Genomic DNA, 18,334 nt, shown 5'->3' with positions numbered 1-18,334 from the left:
CACACAACGCACACGCGCTCGCACAAACGCACGTACATACATACGCATACAGAAAAGAACACACACACACACACACACATACACACACACATACACACACACACACACATAATCGTTTTTAAAATTTTTTGAAGAATGACAACTGCAATAGCAAGAAAAAAAAAACAGCAGAATCTAAACTTTATTCACATCCCACCCAGCTTTTGCAAAATTGTAAAAATTATATCGAAAAGATAATTCAAAGGTGTGAAATAAAGAAAAATATTTTTTTAAAAATTTGAACAAAAAAAAAAATAATAAATAAGTAAAATAAAAATAAAAATAAAAACAGACAACAAACCAAAAAGCAAATTGACAAAATTTCCCCCCTTCTTCTTCACGAAAAAAAAAAAAATTAAATATAAATTAAAATAAAAAGTACTTACGCACATAAATAAATAAATAAATAAAAAATTCCCAATTATAAACAAACAAGCGCATGAATGTGAAGCTCTCCTGAACTGAAATCAATGCAAGTTGAAGTAGGAGGGAGAAATAATCTACAAACACTAGAAATAACTCCATAAGCAGGAGAGCAATAAAATAAAATCATTAAATGTAAAAGTATGAATAATGTTGGTGTGTGTGTCAATAATAACAAGGTATAGATAGGAAGGTATGGGTGGTTGTTGTTGTTGTTGCTGCTGCTGTTGTTTGTTTTTTGGTATTATTATTATTTATTTTTTCCATCAGTCTAATGCCACATCCAATATTTATAATTTCAAACTTTACCACTTATTACAGAAATCACAATAAGAATTGCGGATGAGCTTTTTGTCACAGTGAGGCTGGATGGTTTTAAAGATGGTTTAGTGATGGGAATGAGGAACTTAATGTAATGACATCATAATCTTCTTCTTCTTCTTCTTCTTCTTATTTTTCTTCTTCTTCTTTTTCTCCTTCTTCTTCTTTTTCTCCTTCTTCTTCGTTTTCTTCTTTTTCTCCTTCTTCTTCTTCTTCTTCTTCTTCTTCTTCTTCTTCTCTTCTTCTTCTTCTTTTTCTTCTTCCGCCTCCTCCCCTCTTCTCCTCCTCTCTCCTTGTTATCGTCATCGTTATCTTAATTTCTCATCAAATTCTATTTTTTATTGTTGTTGTTGATGTTGTCGATATTCTTATTGTTAGATAACTCAGTATTTTTACAGTTTGAAACCATTATTAACATCATCATAATCATCATCATCATCATCATCATCATGAGCAGCAAATTATATGAATCGTTGAAGTATCGAACAACATACATTGCAATATTAAGACAGAACCCTTTACGTTCTGAGTTCTAATGTCGGCAAGGTCAACTTTGTCATTCAATCTCCCGGCATCAAGTGCTGGGATTGATTTAACTGACAAACCCCTCCTCTCAGAACACAACCACCCTCATCATCCACATTTTGATTATTATTATTATTATTATTATTATTATTATTATTATTATTATTATTATTATTATTATTATTATCATCATCATAATTATTATATTAGATAAGTTAGTTAGTTAATTTGGCTCAAAAGCAAATAGCAAGGCCATGTAGGGGGACATGGAGTTAAGTACAGGGTGATGTTCATGTAAAGAGTTCAGGCCACTTGAGGTCCAGGGAGGCTTTGAACAAAGCGGTCGTCGGCATCTTCACCATCTCGTCTGGCAGCTTGTTCCACGGATCCGCAACCCGGACGGAGAAAGCTCCTCTCCTTCGATTGAGATGAAATCGTCGCAGGTAGAGCTTTTCGGAATGACCCCGCAGCCGACGCTCTGGAGCAGGAGTGAAGAACAGCTCTTTCGAGAGGTTACACTTTCCGCTTATGATGTTGTGGGCGAGAATGAGATCACTACGGCGGCGGCGTTTTTCAAGAGAGTAAAGGTCGAGCGTCCTCAGCCTTTCTTCGTAGGACAAATTTTTGAGACCATGAACCATGCGGGTAGCCAGCTTCTGGACTCTTTCGAGATGCTGTATGTCTTTGAGGAGATAAGGAGAAGAGGCTTGAATCCCATACTCCAATATGGGTCTCACCAGCGTGACATAGAGTGGTAGGAATATGGCTGCTGTGAGCATTCCGAATGACCGTCGAATCAAGAACAGAATTCCGCGCGCTTTGTTGGCAGCATGGACGCACTGGGCCGAAGGCGAAAAGGAGGAATCCACCAAGATACCTAGGTCCTTTACCTGATCGGTCCTCTCCAGCAGCAGACGACCCGGCTCGAAATCAAGTTGAGTTGCAGGAGTAGAGCCGACAGGCAGATGACAGCACTTTGACACGTTCAGACACATGTCCCAATCGTTAGACCACTTCCAAATTTGGTGGAGGCATCGACGAAGATCCTCTATATTACCGCGAGGAGCGACCAGTTTGATATCGTCGGCAAGTAGAAGGGTGTGTTGCGTGAGGTCGTCGGGCAAGTCATTTATGAAGACTAAGAACAACAAGGGCCCAAGCACTGAACCTTGAGGCACGCCACTGCTCGCACTGGAGACGTCGGACCGCGAACCATTAACTTGGACTTGGAAGGAGCGATCTGAGAGGAAGGCACCAACCCATCGTACAATATCCGGATGGAAACTATATGCTTGAAGCTTGACAAGTAATAGGCGGTGGTTTACCGAGTCAAAAGCTTTGGCAAAGTCCAGTAAAACGATGTCAACAGCATCACTATCATCGAGGATGCGCGTCACCAATTCTTCCATTACTAGTAAGTTGGTCAAGCATGATCTCTTTGGCACGAAGCCGTGTTGGGAATCAGAGATAGAGGCTGTGTTTAGGAGGTGGAGCATCATACTTTTCTTAAGGATGGTTTCGAACATCTTGCTGATTATTGATGTAAGGGAAACCGGTCGGTAGTTAAGCGGGTCTTCGCGGCTCCCTTTCTTGAAAATTGGGCAGATTATCGCTGTTCTCCAGTCTGCAGGTATAACACCCGTCGCCAATGACATATTGAATAGTCGTGTTAAGGGATCGCAGATGACCGGAGCCAACGCTTTGATAACCTGTGGGTGTATGCCGTCAGGGCCGTGACCCTTGTTGACATCGAGGCCTTGAATAACACGTTTGACTTCGTCCTGCGTGATGACCAATCGAAGCATTGGAGGTACCGATCTATCAAATGGAGGGGGTTCACGACCATCATCTTGTTTGAAAATAGTTGAAAAAGCCTCGGCAAATAATTGACTCTTGTTGATAAGGGTCCTCAATCGATACGCCTGTTGAGTCTACCAACGTTGCAATCTGGTTGTTCAAGCGGGAATTCCGCTGGACATGGGCAAAGAAGGTTTTTGGATTGCTACTGGCATTTGCCGCAATTTTGTATTCATAACTGAAGCGTTCTTTCTTTTCGATTTTCACGGCTCGGTCTCGTTGAGTTTTGTACACCTCAAAAGCTGCAGTCGAATCCAGATTTTTGAATTCAGCCCAAGCAATATCTCTGAGTCGACGTTCTCGTTTAACCCTCTTCGTCACCCAGGGCTTGTGTTTCTTCCTCTTGGGAAGCCCAACGGGAACTGCCTGGTCAGTCAAACAGATTACATATGCTTTGAGGGATGACCATAGTTCGTCAACTGAGGACAACGTCATCAGGGAACGCCAGTCCAGAAGCGCGGAAGCCTCGGTTAGAATTTCAAGATTAATTGCAGAGAAGACTCTACGTGGCAGCGAAGTAGTCGTGGGCGCAGAAAAAGTTGTGTGCATGACGAACTTCAGAACCGCATGATCACTCTTGGCAAGAGGGGCGCACACAGATACGTCTGACACTGATCTTGGATAGCGGGAGAATACCAGATCTAGCATAGATGACTGCTGCCCAGACCGATGCCTTGTCGGATATTCAACATGTTGCGATAGAAAACAATCTTCAGCCACGTCAAGAAGGGCCTGGCCGAACCGGGAAGATGTTGTACAAATTGATGCGGGCCAATCGATCGTGGGAGCGTTGAAGTCTCCTAGTACCAAACAGTCATGCGAAGCTGAAACGAATCTTATCGCTTCGAGTAAATGAGCATCGTCCTGGGGGTCGGCAAGAGGCGGCCTGTAGACAGCCAACACGGGCAGGCAAAAATCAGATAGGCTCAGCTTGCAATAGACGGCATGGAATTTTGTTGTAGGCTGAGCATTAGTGGGTAGAATACCGCTGGACGGTTTGTGCTCAGACTTAACATACACAGCAACACCTCCACCTCGCCTTTTTCCTCTGTCACATCTGAAAAGGACGTAGCCCTGCAGGTGGATTTCTGAGTCCTTTACTGCTGGAGTCAGCCAAGTCTCGGTGATAGCTATCACATCAGGGGAGTTACGTATGGCCACTGTAAATAGTTCACTGAACTTTGGGAATAAGGAGCACGAGTTGGTGTAGACGATGCTGAGCTGTGAAGTCTGAGGGGCGGGAGTTGGGAACAAGCAGAATAAGGGGTATCAGAGATAGCATCGTTGACGGGGGTATCAACTTCACTTCGATTTGCCCTCACATCACTTTCCCTGTCAGCACTACAGCATGGGACCAGAGGTAGGACTTGATTATCTGTCCATCTTGGATTCGTAAACCCTTCTCTCCCATTTGTTTCCTCATCTTTAGTTCGGATATCAGGTTTCTCCGGCGAATTCTCTCTCTTAGTGAGTATTCCTCGCGAAAACCCATATTGGGGTCCTCCCAGGCATGCGTCTGAGCTCTGTTCAGAAAGACTGAAGCCTCCCGATCAGAAGAAAAGATTACTCTTATTGGGCGTGGTCTAGTATCTGCGGTTGGGTTCGCTTGGAATCTTCCTAGCCGAGCGACCTTAAGGACACTGACCTTTTCGTTCACAGAGAACAATTCTCCAACCAAAATGGAAACAAAATTAATGTCATCTTTTAGGCGGTTTATGCCTGTATCACGGGTGGATTCAGCTTTACCGTAAATTATTGCTGATCTTGAGTGGGCAAAATGTTCTCTACTATGAGCTGTGGTATTCGATTCTTCATTGGAGGATTTCGAAAGGGTGGTTTCATAGCCATCGGACTTATGTCGGCCTGTGGGGTCGATCGGAATAGGTTTAGTGGTCATAATTTTCCCGCCTGGTTTGGAACTGCACTGCCTCTTCTTCGGTTTGGGGGAGCGCCACTCCCCAGATGAACTCACATCGAGATCGTTCAGAATTGGTTGAGCAATGGCATTAATGGGAAGGACAGGTGAGGGAGAATCCAAACGGATTTTATCGTGATCAGGTTTCATAGCCAAATCTGCCCCTCTGGAGTTTTGACTACGTTTCTTCTTTTGGGGAAAACAACGGTCTTCAGGAGGGTTTGAGCCTACGCTCCTCAAATTAGGTTGGGGAACCTCCGGGACCGAAAAGGCAGATGAGGAAGAATCCGTACAGGAACGATCATGTGCAGAAACGACCGCCGGTTCCTTCGCCTTCTTTGGCCGCTTCGATTTTGTTCCCTTCGGTTTGGACGTCTCCAGGGAAGAAATCAAGGGTGACTCTGCGTCAACAGGAGACTGTTTATCGTGGTCAGGTTTCATAGCTAAATCCGCCCCACTGGAGTTTTGACGAGGTTTCTTCTTTTGGGGAGAACAACGGTCTTCAGGTGTGTTTGAGTCTACGCTCCTCAAATTCGGTTGGGGAACCTCCGGGACCGAAAAGGCAGATGGGGAAGTATCCGCACAGGAACGATCATGTGCAGAAACGACCGCCGGTTCCTTCGCCTTCTTTGGCCGCTTCGATTTTGTTCCCTTCGGTTTGGACGTCTCCAGGGAAGAAATCAAGGGTGACTCTGCGTCAACAGGAGACTGTTTATTCAGTAAGAGAGCAACAACAGACTTTAGGTGCTCGACCTCTTGTTTGAGCAACAGCAACTGCCCGTTGAGCTGACTATTGGTAGGACCATCATCTTGATGAGAAGCCCTTCTTGCAGATCTGTCTCGATCCGTAGGTATCTGACATGATGGATGGTTGACTAAAAACAATCTTCTATGGGCTCTAGGACAAATCGGAGTTAAATCAGGAACAAAAAACAGGTGCAATCCTTGTAGGAGTAGGCAACAGCAGACAAAATCTGAGAGAGTTTGGGCTGAGCCGAATCACAATCCAATATTGAAAGCAGACGGTGCAACGAGTCGGGAACCCTTCCTAATTGTTTGAAGCAGCTTTAGGATAAGGGATAGTATGTCCAACTTTAGAATATTGATATACATGCAAAATGTTCCACACGATAAGGCAGCGAGCTGGCAGAATCGTTAGCACATTCGCGGATTTTCACCTATCGCGGATTTTCACCTATCGTGGGGTGTTTTGGAACGTAACACCCGCGATAGTCGAGGAACTACTGTAATAAAATATGGACATTGCAAATTGAGGAGATACGAAAACTGAAAAGAGACTCACGCATGCTTTGATAAATAGGAAATGCTCTTATGAACGAATGATGAAGTACAAATAAGCTGAAAGAATAAATGTATAAAAAGAGGTAGGGGTCGGTTGTAGTTTGCAAGAGAGGAAAGAGAGGTACTGCACTTGGACGGATAAGTGATACATTACCTGGTACTCCCGTCGGTTACGATGACGAGGGTTCCAGTTGATCCGATTAATGCGACAACCTGCTCCTGAAATTAACGTCCAAGTGGTTGAGCCCTCCAAAAACACGCCCATCATTAAAGTAGTTCTCAGGGAAATTCAGCATGACACAGAATATGACGAGGCTGGCTCCTTCAAATACAGGGGCTACTTATTTTAGCCAGCTGAGTGAACTGGAGCCACGTGAAACACAGTCTTGTTCATGGACACAACGCGCAACCGGGAATCGAACTCATGACCTTACGATCGTGGTCCGAATGCCCTAACCACTAACCCACGCTCCTTCAATTACATAATACATATAATATGTGAGATGGATAGACCGCTCCAATTTGGAGGAATATGTTGAAAAAACCTAGGGCAACATGGAAAAAATGAGAAGAACACAGGAAGGATGATCTCACACAGCAGATGATAAGGGAACGCAAAAAATGGCAAGATTCTTTCATAGTGAAGATCCATCCAACTTACACAAGCATGAAAAACAGATGTAAAATGATGACGACGTTGAAACAGATGGATTTTTCTAATCTTTTTATTTTTCCAAGCAACATAATAATCTCTCAGCAAATAGTTTACAGAAGATGAATTTTATTTTTAATACTAGAACAACCGTACAGAACTGATATCATTTCAATACCGCTTAATTTCTTCTAGCCTTCTACCACGAGTTAATTACGATCAGTTTTCCTGAAATCTAAATTAGTGTTTAGCCATCTATGGCTCTTCCAATCTAATCAGTTAAAGGCTTTAATCTGCTGATGATATAAAAAGAGTATAGTCTGGTTAAACCTTTAATGAGCTTATTTCTAATGAAATAAAATCTAACGTTTCTCATTTAATTTTTTAAATAATCAAGAACTTGGAGGTAGTTATTAAAACACTTAAAATGTTTACTCATTCCCAAACACTGGTGAAATGTATAGTTTGTTTTAAAGTTTGTACGCCTCCTAGAGTAGAGTATCAATTGTTTTTAGATGAAGTTCTGCTAATACCATAAATACCATAAGGGCACATATATATATATATATATATATATATATATATATATATATATATATATATATATATATATATTCCTCCAAATTGGAGCGGTCTATCCATCTCACATATTATATGTATTACGTAATTGAAGGAGCGTGGGTTAGTGGTTAGGGCATTCGGACCACGATCGTAAGGTCATGAGTTCGATTCCCGGTTGCGCGTTGTGTCCATGAACAAGACTGTGTTTCACGTGGCTCCAGTTCACTCAGCTGGCTAAAATAAGTAGCCCCTGTATTTGAAGGAGCCAGCCTCGTCATATTCTGTGTCATGCTGAATATATATATAAATATGTATATATTTTCGTTTCATACATAATCTACGAGAGATTAGATGCAGTGGAGAAAGACAAGGAATAACAGAGAATTAGCTGTTTGGCATGCATAAAACAGAAGCCAGAGGAAATTGTAAATACTGAAATACAAATACACACAGGCACATACACACACATACACACAGAGTTACACCTATTTACGAATAGATTAAGGTGTCACACTAAATCGCATATTCTCACATGCATACAAACACATACACAAAGATACAAAATTTAGCTGTGTGAAATTATAGGCATGCATGCCACCACCTCACGTATACAGTTGCTCGAGAATGTATGTATAAATACATAATCACAGGAGCATACATAAACACACACTAAAATATACATGTTTGTCGATTTATCTGCATGAAAAATTAAAATATAAAATATAAAATTATATGTGAGGTATACTTGCCATCTCAATATGGCTAACCACTAAGGGTGGGTGTTACTGTAGCTTGTAGCCTCAGGAGAACATCGTCTCCAGCTGGCTTTAGGCACACTTTCTGTGGTATTTGCAAAGGGAGGTCACCCTTATTTATTATTGCTTATACAATTATAATTCTCCATATATTATAATTATATTAAATATAAATTAAAATAAAAGCATTCTCTGGAAGCATTCAGCGAAAAGCACATAAAAAGACAGAGATGTGACAGGATAAGTTTAAGAAGAGAATATCGAGAAACATTTGTAAGCAACGTTCCGAAGGTGAATAAGATGTGTTATTCTTTGTGTTTCCTGATATGTGATGCTCCTCCGTGAGGTGGTTAATGGCGTGACCAGGTGTGTTGGACCAGGTGTGTTGGAAAGCTATTTTCTGATTCATTACAAGCTTTTGGTAGTTTCTGGTCAGACGGCTTTGATTCTATGTCGCAGACGATAATTCTTCGCTTTCGGCTTTGTGTCACGTGCATCTCATCAAGCGTTGCAATTATCCTACTTATTTACAACCTATTAAATTTGTTCATATATTGACTGTTAACCTTGAATAGGGATTTAATACCATCAATTTAGCAGGGCATTCTGTATAACTCCATGTTTTCTTCTTTTTTGTGGTTTAATAGAAATAATAATAATAATAATGATAATTATAATAATAATAATAATGATAATAATAATAATAATAATAATAATAATAATAATATAATGATAATAATAATGATGATGATGATAATAATAATAATAATAATAATAATAATGATAATAATAATGATGATGATGATAATAATAATAATAATAATATAATAATAATAATAATAAAATAATAATAATAATAATATGATAATAATAATAATAATAAAAATAATAATAATAATAATAATATTAATAATAATAATAATAATAATAACAAATAATAATAATAATAATAATAACAACAACAACAATAATAGTAATAATAAATGCCCTGATGCAGTACCTAATTATTATTATTATCATCATCATCATCATCATCATTATTATTATTATTATTATTATTATTATTATTATTAGTATTATTATAACAATGATGCAGTATCAGACAGTGGCTCTCATAGATTCTGATCTAAACTGGTTAGAAATGTTATCATGTACATGTTTTGCTTTGTTATAAAAGATGGGTTACAACAAATATTCTGCTCACAACCATAGATTTGTTTGTCAGTTGTTTGACCTTAAACAGTTGAGCATATCCCTTAGTGGCTGACGATATGTGCATCACTGATCACCAGCAGAAGTAGTGAGGGGGGCATCATAGCCATGTGTTGAAAGGAATTTCTTTGGATTTTGAATAATGGAAACATGGGTGTTTCGTTCACCATCCTTAAACAACCCTTCTTCAGGGATCTTTTGAGCGGGATGGACTACTCGACTTGAACAAAATTCTAACTGGGCCCCACCTGCAAGTTCATACGCTGTTCAACTTGATATGCGATCACCATGTCGTGCACATATGTTTGTGATGCATGTGCCTGGTGTACCCTTATCAGACGGGTAGTCATGATGGGTACACTAGGCTTCGTATATTTTACCACAGTGTCATTTTGATGTCATGCATTGCTCTCTCACTCAATAATAATACTCTTTTGTTGTTTATCGCCAAATGTGAATGAGTTTTGTACCTTTGAGAGGTTGTGCCTTATCTTTTCTTTTTGTTGATGTTATTTTTTTTACCTTGTGGTACATAGTTGACCAGGATCATAAAGGGCAAATCAATCGTTTTTGTTACTTTTCTTACAGGGCAAAATTCTGAAAGAAAAGTTTCGAACCCTAGTAAAAATTTTGAAGGTACCTCCATCTTTGAAGAGTAGCCTGCTAAAGAGGAAGATGGGAGGAGATTATGAAAGTGAAAGTCTTTCTCGCAATCATCTCTTACCACACAGCACTACATACGTAATAGTAATTAAAAACAGTTGCTACAATATCAGTAACAATAACAACAGTGAGGATATAGCAACAGCAGTAGCAACAACAATAGAGGCAACAACGTGAACAAAGACATGTCAAGCAAAAAAAGCCTTTAGAATCAGCAGCAGTAGTAGAAAATCTCATTCATTGCCACTGACGCATCCACTGTCGCAGCAAACTGAAGCAGTACAAACAAAACCATCAGCACTTCCCTCACTAATCACAAACAATAACGACAGCAACAATGATGATACCAACAACAGCGAAGGCGCATGGCTCAGTGGTTAGAGCGTCGAGCTCACGATCGTGAGGTTGTGAGCTCGAATCCCGGACCGGGCTGCGTGTTGTGTTCTTGAGCAAGGCACTTTATTTCACGTTGCTCCAGTTCACTCAGCTGTAGAAATGAGTTGCGACGTCACTGGTGCCAAGCTGTATCGACCTTTGTCTTTCCCTTGGATAACACTGGTGGCGTGGAGAGGGGAGGCTGGTATGCATGGGCGACTGCTGGTCTTCCATAAACAACCTTGCCCGGACTTGTGTCTAGGAGGGTAACTTTCTAGGTGCAAACACATGGTCATTCATGACCGAAGGGGGTCTTTACCCTTTTACAAACAACAGCAGCAGTAGCATCGCAAAAATATTTATTTTTCCAAAATAACCAACGCCTCCGACTTTATCCCTCTTGATAGAATGTATGAATATTTAGAAGAGCCGGAGAAGCACAAGAATATACTTTATAATCTTTATTATAAACTTTATAATCTAAACAGAAAGGAAACCAGTTCAGTATAAATGCTTATCGATTAAAAAACACAAATTAGAGCGTCTAAATTCAAAACAAGCTGAACTCTGTTAAGAAACATTCGGCTTGGCATTTGACATTTTGTGTGACATACCCATAAATTCGGATATAACGGAATTATCTTTCTATCGGAAATCCTAAACCAGAAGCACTCCACTGTTCCATGCAAAACTGAAGATTTTTTTTTACTGATACTGATTTACAAAATATACTACAAGAACCAAACTCCTGGTAGTTGGTTACATGGGTGGCTTTTGGAAAACCCCAGCACGCTGCTAGAGGTTAAAAAGATACCGGGAGGTAAATTGGGTTGGTATATATGCTTGTAAATTCTAATTCAGGTGAACTTGAGACACTGGACAAAATTTCAACCTAATTGAGAACCCAAGAAGGCAGCAGTTCAGGTGGGAGTGGTGAACGGAAGGCTAAGATGCTACAGCTGTGGAAACACTAATCAGCTCAAGGATATTCTGCCCCCCCCCCCCCCCCAACAATAAAAGAATTTGGTAGCTGAAAAAAGCTTCTACTACTGCTAAGAGCATAACATTATCACAACCAACAACAGCTGAAACCAAAATACAAACAACTTTAGCAATCATGGTATTTGCTCCAGCTACAAAATTGAAACAGCATCAACAGCAACAACTGCAAGAGAAAACGCCCAAACAACAACAAATGTGCCAACAACAGATCAATCCCTGAAAAGCGTTGGTGACTTGTCAAATACCTGTCATTATATGTGGGATGGGTCTGACTATAAACTGAGTCCAATGTGAAGATCTTGCCACCATCTTCCTTTTTCAGAGAAGGAGAAGCAGTTTTTATGTCTGGTGGCCATGAGAAAAAAGGATGTGTGGTGAACAAGCCGAATGAACTGAATATAGATACCAGCTTATTTGGCCAAGTCCTAATCAGCTTCTTCAAGTGTCACTTGAAAAGGGACGTGAGGATGGAGATGGAAGTACTGTTTCTGCAAATTCTTTGAAAGGCTGATAGAAGTGTCAAGTATGGTGCGAGTGAAGGTTTTAGTCGAACGTATGTATTAATATATTAAGGGGCAAGATAGAGAGAGAGGGCGCTTTCTTTACTGGTGATGTGACCGGCCTCAGCAGAATTTTAACTCACAAAGTAAAGACAGACGAAATACCTATTTCTTTACTACCCACAAGAGGCTAAACACAAAGAGGACAAACAAGGACAGACTAAGTGATTAAGTCGATTATATCGATCCCAGTGCGTTATTGGTACTTATTTAATCGACCCCGAAAGGATGAAAATCAAAGTTGACCTCGGCGGAATTTGAACTCCGAACGTAGAGGTAGACGAAATACCTATTTCTTTACTACCCACAAGGGGCTAAACAGAGAGGGGACAAACAAGGATAGACAAACGGATTAAGTCGATTATTTCGACCCCAGTGCGTAACTGGTACTTATTTAATCGTACTGGTAAATAACTGGTACTTATTTAAGGATGAAAGGCAAAGTCGACCTTGGCGGAATTTGAACTCACAACGTTGCGATAGACGAAATACCGCTTAGCATTTCGCCCGGCGTGCTAACGATTCTGCCAGCTCATTGCGTTTTACTGTCACAATATAGAAACATTCCTTTAAGGCGGCGAGTTGGCAGAAATGTTAGCATGCCGTGCGAAATGCTTTGCAGTATTCCGTCTGTCTTTAAGTTCTGAGTTCAAATTCCGCCATGGTCGACTTTCCATTTCATCCTTTCGGGGTCGCAAATTTAAGTACCAGTTGCATACTGAAATCGATCTAATTGATTGGTCCCCTCCCCAAAAGCTTCAGGCTTTGTGCCTAGAGTAAAACAAGAATATAGGAACATTTCTCAAGGCACCAGCACACAATTTACAAATGCTTATATTTTCCGTGAACTTTTCATGGGTCCAGCTAGTTATTATTATTATTGTTATTATTATTATTATTATTATTATTATTATTATTATTATTATCATTATTACTATTATTATTATTATTATTATTATTATTATTATTATTATTATTATTATTATTATTATTATTATTATTATTATTACTATTATTATTATTATTATATTATTATTATTATTATTATTACTATTATTATTATTATTATTATTATTATTATTATTATTATTATTATTATCATTATTATTATTATTACTATTATTATTATTATTATTATTATTGTTGTTGTGGTTGTTGTTGTTGCTGCTGCTGCTGTTGTTGTTGCTGTTATGTAATTATGGTTATTTTACTTACCCTATAAATGCTAGAACTCTTGGTACAACGTTAACATGAGGATAACAGCTCTGCTATAGACTAACATACCATCCAAAAGCAGTTGTGTCTCACATCTCCTTAATAATACGGATATGAATAATGCGATAAGTTCTGGCTCAATGAGTCAAACTGAGTGCAGTGATAAATTGAATTAAAATGGAATAAAAGCAGATATTCATAATCTGAAGTAGAGAAGACATAAATGAGACATTATATGAACCATTATCAATTTCAATGTTTGCTTTGATTCATATGTAGCTGAATTGTAATTCGAATACATAGATATTGAAATCAGTGAAAGTAATATCCCAGTTTAATTAGCGTTTATGTATGATAACGGGCAGCTGCAAATATCTGCCCGCTGCTGGTTGTTAGAAAGTATGGAATTAGTTTTGTGTTAATTGAAAGTTTAATAATTGAGTGCTTTTAATTGATGTGATTAAGAATTGGAATCGTTAAGGGTTATGAATGACATATGCTGGCAATGGATGTCAAAATCTATATGACGAAATGATGGCAGCAGTCGTTTGTGATCGACATTGCTGATTTTAGTGAAGGTGGTATAAATGCATAATTGTATGGAGATACGATAGCTGCGGTAGTTAGTAGTCGCCAGGTCAACTTGGGATAACAATAAACTTATATAACAATACATATATATATATATATATATATATATATGTGTGTGTGTGTGTGTGTGTGGTGTGTGTGTGTGTGTGTGTGTGTGTGTGTGTATAGGCGCAGGAGTCGTTGTGTGGTAAGAAGCTTTCTTCCCAACCACATGGTTCTGGATTCAGTCCCACTGCGTGGCCCCTTGGGAAAGTGTCTTCTACTATAGCTTCAGGCCGACCAAAGCCTCGTGACTGGATTTGATAGACGGAAACTGAAAGAAGCCCATCGTTGTACATCAGTATGGTTGCAGCTTTGAGCTGAAACTAGTAAAACAATATATGTATATATGTGTGTGTGTGTGTGTGTGTGTTTGTCACCCTACTTGACAAGCGATGTTGGTGTGTTTACGTCCCCGTAACTTAATGGTTCGGCAAAAGAGTCCGATGGAATAAGTACTAGGCTTGCAAAGAATAAGTTCTGGGGTCGATTTGTTCGACTAAAGGCGGTGCTCCAGCATGGCCGCAGTCAACTGACTGAAACAAGTAAAAGAATAAAAGAATATATATATATATATATATAACTGCAGGAAGTCCCGAATGAAATATAGAAATGCGCTAACAAATATAGCGAGCAGTTCAATGCTGTGAAATATGAAGCACTCCCCTATCGGCCCAACACCAGGCTAAAATCGGAATACATTGGACCAGCAGATAATACGATCCCACAGTCAGAGTCGGCGCGTGACCTGGGAGTTCACATGAGCAATAATGCAACATTCTATGTACCTTTTACCAAGATGGCAACACTGTGCACGCGACTGGCTGGCTGGATTCTGAGGAGATTCAAAACCAGGAAAAGGGAGGCCCTGCCGCTCCTATGAAGGACTTTCTTTCTCAGCTGCTTGGATTACTGCTCCCAACTATGGTCCCCAGACAGTGTGAAACAAACTGTGGAATTCGAAGCATTCGGGCACCACTACACAAAGGAGATTGACTCGATGTAAAAGATGGGTTACTGGAAGAGCATAAAGGAGCTGAGTGTCTATTCCCACGAAAGAAGACGAGAGCAATATGCAGTGATATATATTTGGAAGATCTTGGTGGGCTTAGCTCCCAGTTTGGGAATAGACAGCTATATCAATCCTCGACTGGGCGGCACTGCATCATACCAAAGATCCTATCTCCACCATCTAAAATAAGGACACAGTATTGCAACAGTCTGGGCTTGAATGGTCTGCAATTGTTCAACGTCCTGCCAGGCAACCTCAGAGATCTACATGGTGTTGATGTGGAAGTTTTGAAGGAACGTCTGGACATCTTTCTATCTGAGATACCAGATGAACCCACATCGCGGCAGGAGACACAAGGAAGAGCAGCTCCGTCGAACTCGCTACTTCACCAAAAAACAACACCGTAAACTACATCGAGAAACTACTGGTGGTGCACCAGCATGAACTCAGTCCTGAGCTGAAACCAGTAAAATATAAAAGATAAACGATAAAAAAAGATCTTTATGCTAGTAGAAAAGGCATTTAGAGTCTATTTCTAATTCAGTGCGTAGCGAAGCAATTAGCTGATCCCTGATTATAATTATGTATATAATTATAGAATATTTGTAAATATATATATATATATATATATATATATATATTATATATATATATTATATATATATATTATATATATCACCGACCAGGCTATCAGATGTTGCTACACATCGCTGGTCACAATGCGCTTCGCATTGTTTAGCCTTCAAATGACGCCACCCCACTGGCTAAGCGAGCAGGTCAACAGAAGAAAGAGTGAGAGAAAGTTGTGGCGAAAGAGTACAGCAGGGATCGCCACACCCCCATATCGGAGCCTCGTGGAGCTTTTAGGTGTTTTTCGCTCAATAAACACTCACAACGCCTGGACTGGAAATCGAAACCGCGATCCTACGACCGCGAGTCTGCTGCCCTAACCACTGGGCCATTGCGCCTCCATATATATATAGCTACTGCACGCATTTTTTTTCTCTCCTTCTTTCTGTGTTTTTCTCTCTCTGTGTATCTTTCTGTTGAAGAGCGTAGGCTCGAAACGTTAAAGACTTGTTTTATTTATATTTCCTGAGCGCCATACTAATACAATTGTTCGTTTTTGAGCGCCATACTAATTGAGCGCCATACTAATACAATTGTTTATTTTCATAAAGCTTCCCGTTATATATATATATATATATATATATATATATATATATATAACGGGAAGCTTTATGAAAATAAACAAAAGACGAAGGCAGGTGGAATACAAACAAACAATTGTATTCGTATGGCGCTCAGGAATATAAATAAAACAAGTCTTTTATGTTTCGAGCCTACGCTCTTCAACAGTAAGATACACAGAAAAGAAACACGGAGAGAAACAAGGAGAGAAAAAAAATGCGTGCAGAGGCTAGCGAATCAAGCTATACATACATACATACATACATACATACATACATACTACATACATATACACACATATGCATACACGCATATGTATAGTTGGATGGAGGTATGCAAAACTCGTATGCATATTCCTCTTCGGGCAAATAGTAAGCAAGAATTGAGGTTGGGCAAATTTATATCGATATAGTAGTTTATTGTATGGAGAAATTCAATTTTATGAAGAACGTAAAATTGGGGAATAATACAGAAGATTAGATTAGATGAAGTTGGTTTGTGAACGCATAAAGTAGGAATATACAAATGGAAATAGTATAGCGCATAGCACCGATTCGATAGAGAAGGGATAAATTGTTATTGTGGTTGAGCTAGAAAGATATATAAAAGATAAGGGAAAGAGAACATAGATAGCACTATAGAGTAGACAAGGTTACATAATATAGGGTGGAGGCGCAATGGCCCAATGGTTAGGGCTGCGGACTAACGGTCATAGGATCGCGGTTTCGATTCCCAGACCGGGCGTTGTGAGTGTTTATTGAGCGAAAACACCTAAAGCTCCACGAGGCTCCGGCAGGGGATGGTGGTGAACCCTGCTGTCCTCTTTCACCACAGCTTTCTCTCACTGTTACTTCCTGTTTCTGTTGTACCTGTATTTCAAAGGGCCGGCCTTGTCACTCTCTGTGTCACGCTGAATATCCCCGAGAACTACGTTAAGGGTACACGTGTCTGTGGAGTGCTCAGCCACTTACACGTTAATTTCACGAGCAGGCTGTTCCGTTGATTCGGATCAACCGGAACCCTCGTCGTCGTAACTGACGGAGTGCTTCCATCCCATATCCATATTGTTGTATGGAGAAATTCAATTTTATGAAGAACGTAAAATTGGGGAATAATATTCGGTAGAGAAGGGATAAATTGTTAGTGTGGTTGAGCTAGAAAGATATATAAAAGATAAGGAAAAGGGAACATAGATAGCTCTATAGAGTAGACAAGGTTACATAATATAGGAGAGAAAATAAGTTTTACTGAGATTGGTAACGTAGTTTAAGGAAATATGTAGTATGAATTTAAAGATTGTGAAAATGTTTGTGAGATTGCAATCAGTGAATGTAGAAATGTTGAGGAAATGGGGAGAAGGAGAAGTTAAGAATGGATTGGAAGTGACGTGAATGCGAGTTAGCGCCTGTCAGGATACTGTGAAACCAAATTACAGATGTAATATATCAGTGTGTGTTGATCGCTCAAATATTTATGCACTTATGTAATATATGGATGGAAGCACTCCGTCGGTTACGACGACGAGGGTTCCGGTTGATCCGAATCAAGGGAACAGCCTGCTCGTGAAATTAACGTGTAAGTGACTGAGCACTCCACAGACACGTGTACCCTTAACGTAGTTCTCGGGGATGTTCAGCGTGACAAAGAGAGTGACAAGGCCGGCCCTTTGAAATACAGGTACAACAGAAACAGGTAGTAAGAGTGAGAGAAAGTTGTGGTGAAAGAGTACAGCAGGGATTACCACCATCCCCTGCTGGAGCCTCGTGGAGCTTTAGGTGTTTTCGCTCAATAAACACTCACAACACCCGGTCTGGGAATCGAAACCGCGATCCTATGACCGCGAGTCCGCTGCGCTAACCACTGGGCCATTGCGCCTCCACTATGTAATATATACGTAGTCCAAAAATTGCTACCCGGGATGAAGTCACTGGTTTCTATGAGGCATTGAATCTTTCTAGTCTCACAGTAAATTCTAACTCTAAATTATCCCGTATTGAGTTCTCTCTATCTTGTAGGAAGTACTGTAAAGTATAACTTACCAACTGTAATGTAAAGGGAATTATATAAATTCCATGATGAGCAATAGATATTTTTTTAACCTCCACACAAATGAAAAACTGGCAT

Source organism: Octopus sinensis, linkage group LG8 (genome assembly GCF_006345805.1).
Source record: "Octopus sinensis linkage group LG8, ASM634580v1, whole genome shotgun sequence".
Classification (NCBI taxonomy): domain Eukaryota; kingdom Metazoa; phylum Mollusca; class Cephalopoda; order Octopoda; family Octopodidae; genus Octopus; species Octopus sinensis.
Note: the sequence above shows the minus strand (reverse complement) of the source record.